General features: G+C 30.8%; 1 protein-coding gene and 1 long non-coding RNA gene across 2 annotated transcripts in view; one reads left to right on the top strand and one right to left on the bottom strand.

Moving 5' to 3' along the window:
* LOC119667770 (cdc42 homolog) overlaps positions 1-3,350 on the bottom strand; it is a 324,819-nt gene that overhangs the window by 51,807 nt on the left and 269,662 nt on the right. The window lies entirely within an intron of this gene.
* LOC119667773 lies at positions 695-1,313 on the top strand. Its single transcript, XR_005251420.1, has 2 exons — positions 695-1,160; positions 1,240-1,313. It is a non-coding gene; the product is annotated as an uncharacterized LOC119667773 (long non-coding RNA).

The following is a 3,350-nucleotide window of genomic DNA, read 5'->3' as shown; positions in this document are numbered from 1 at the left end:
CATACAGAATGTGAGAAAATTGCTCATTTTTGTGCTTGAAATTTTATATGCAAGAATGAGTCATTCGATACTCATTTTCGATTTTTGACCAAAATGAGCCATTTTCGGCCAATGTAAACGCCGTATTATTTGCGCTTGAGATTTTGTATGCAGCAATGAGTCATTTGCTTGTCATTTGTGATTTTTAAGTCACATCAGCTATTTGAGGCCAACGTAAATGCCAATTTACTGAGTTACAGAGCATGTTTAAATATTCCTATTGTTTTGATTCTTTCAATTTACTTATTATTAAAATTTAATTTTATTCTTAATATAAAAATAAAAAGTTTGATAATTCCAAAAATGTTACTCCTAGAGCACAGACAAATAATTATGTTATTAACTGTCTGTAACTAGAGTAAGTAAATCTAAATAACCAATAAAATATTCTTTTATTTTTATACTATGTGTGCCATTTCTCAACCTTGGTGTGGTGAAAAACAATAGCATATTGTCATTGCAAGTGAATAGCCGAAATTAATAATGGTGAGTACAGCTTAGTTTTTCTTGTTCGTTTTCATGTTTAGAAAATGATCTAAAACAAAATAGCAAAAATGCAGTAAATGTTTATATTTTACTTAAATGTAGTTTTATAAAAATGGCAATTATTCAGTTCATTTTGTTTTTTCTAAAGCATTAATTATGAAACGAAAATCATTTGGCTGTAAATAGAATAACGTTTGCAGAATTGACAAAAAATATATATTTCAGAAAATATGCTGATGAAGAAATATTTGCCAAGATGAATAAAATACGCGAAAAAAGCCTTTGAATAACTTCAGCAGTGACAGAAATTGATGCATTCAAATAAGAGATAGCGTCATCTGGTTTCAAGAAAGGCTGTGTCTATGTTCCGGAGCAAGTCGTCAATCTAGAAGGCCAAGTGTCGTTCGCCATCCCTTAAAGGGATTTTGCAAGCAGATCCCTACGGCTAGCCTCAAACCTCAAACAGATATCTAATGACATATTCTTGGCTCAACAACTTACACAAAGCTTTTAGAGGTTAAAAAATCCCGTCGTCCTGGTATATGTATAATCTACGCAATCATGGTTAGCAATTAAAAGCCTCCAGCAGTTTTGAAGTGGAAGCAATTAAGGAGCAGGAAATCAAAGACACATGGGTAATCAAATATATATATGTTTTGGATTTAGATATTTTTTAATGATTTCCTATGCTTCTCTCTAATATTTGTGCCATAGGTTTAAAATTACAACGACGCAGTTCTTAATATTTGGAAAAAGAATACTTGTATGCCATATAGTTGTTTCTTGAGGAAAAAAAAAGAATATCAACAGTAAGTTTATATTAAATTAATGTGGAATATGTTATGTTACAAACGTAAAACTATTTCAACTATTCAACCGAAAAAGGCATCTGGCTTTTACTCCAGAAAGTTGGGAATTGACATTAAAGTACTGGGACATTAAAGTAAATTTTATTTCAATATTTTCAACATTTCTATAAATCTTTGCCAGTATACTGACACGTACTTTTACAAAGCCAAAAATAAATGACAAAAATTGATGGTAGCTCTATAGATACCCTAGTGGAACCTTCATGGGACCTTCATGTTACCAGCCAATCTATCAACTATGATACTGCACTGACCAGGAACCTGTATTAGATGTTTATTAAATTTTGTAACATTGTAACTATTAAATCAAATGCAATATATATTCCATCAGAAACATATGCTGGGCTTGAAAGTACACTTCTATAAAATTTTCTGAATAACTTCTTATCAGAATTCAAGGGAGCTCTTATTACAGAGGATCATTCAAGTGGTCATAGACAGTATTCAGTAAAAGTGCTTCAGATCATAGGTGTGGTAGAAAATGACTCCTGTCGACTCTGTCATGCCTTTAGGCGCACAATAGATGTTTTAGGTCTGGGTGCTTTAATAGCCTATTACTTAAATAAATAAAATAAAAGTGCTTCAGACACCAACTCGCATTTGAGCAAATAAAAAGAAGAACAGATCAACTTTGAAGATCTTGAGGAGTTAACAAGAATTTTAAATGTAATTTGAGTGTCATTGCCAATATTGATATAATTCTCGTGCTATTTTTTTCTGCAAATCCAGTAAGCCAACTACAATATGGCACACATTTCTTCTAATTAGAATATCATCATACATCAAATGGAAAATGAAGATTTGGTTTCAACGTTTAGTATCATCAAATTCCAATACCAGTGGAGATTTTGGAGTCCTCAGTATAAAAGATAGTTAACACCCTGAGTAGAAACTTTGAAAATAATTATTGATCGCGTACTGGGAATAAGACGTCATAACTTCATTCAAAACGCGTTGTTGGGTTATTTGTGTTTTTTTAGGTGTCGTTATACTATATAATATTAGTTAAAGTGAAAAGCTAAGGAAGTTAAAAATTTTGCAAGAATTATAAGTATTTTTTAAATAGCTGTTAGGATACAATAGTACATCAGTGAAAGCAGTGTCATAAATAGCTAATATTTGACTCAATCAATAATTATAATGCTTTTGTTTTAACTTGAGGTACGTCACTTATAGACTAAGGAAGCTTAAGAAACTGAAACAACAAAGGTTGAGACCTTTCTTAAAAGTCAGATTAATGATTACAATAACTAAATTTTTTTTATTAATTAAAAGTCAATATGAATAATTGCTCGTAAAGTAGTAAGAAATTTTAAATGTAATACGAGTTAGACGAGACTTTTACGAATCATTGCTTTTATCAAGACAGTCTTCGATATAAACTATAAATTATTCATTATTTTATTTTTATAAAATAAAGACTTTTTACTTTTTTGTATATATTAAGGTTTATAAATATGTAATATAGTGGAATATTGCATTTAAGCTATTTATTTATAGCCTGAATAAAGATAAAGATCTGTCAGTTACGGACTTATCTGCGATAAAACGAATAAGGCTTGGCCAGTATTAGTTTTTGCATATGAAGTTTTCCACTTCTCTAGAGGATGGAGAAAAGGATTCTATATGAGGCATTTAGTAATGTTAGTCCGTACTGTAGTATGCTGTGACATCTCTTTTATGTATGGGGCATATTAATCTCAGTTAGTTGACATGTCTTCATACCAGCGCATATGCATAGAAGATTACTTGAGGTATAACATTGACCCATAGTGTTTTATGGTGATAAGATTGGATAATACTTACCAGTCTTACTAGTGGCAAGAGTGGTAAGCCATAGGCCAATATATGACTTTGTTTTTGAAGTTCCATGGTCCATTGTACAATTTTAATGTTGGGTTGTAAAATCAATAGATTTTCAATTTCTTAAGGATTAAGCTTCTAGTTGTTTTGTGA

Source organism: Teleopsis dalmanni, chromosome 1 (genome assembly GCF_002237135.1).
Source record: "Teleopsis dalmanni isolate 2A chromosome 1, ASM223713v2, whole genome shotgun sequence".
Taxonomy (NCBI): domain Eukaryota; kingdom Metazoa; phylum Arthropoda; class Insecta; order Diptera; family Diopsidae; genus Teleopsis; species Teleopsis dalmanni.
This window is presented reverse-complemented; position numbering and strand designations above follow the sequence as displayed.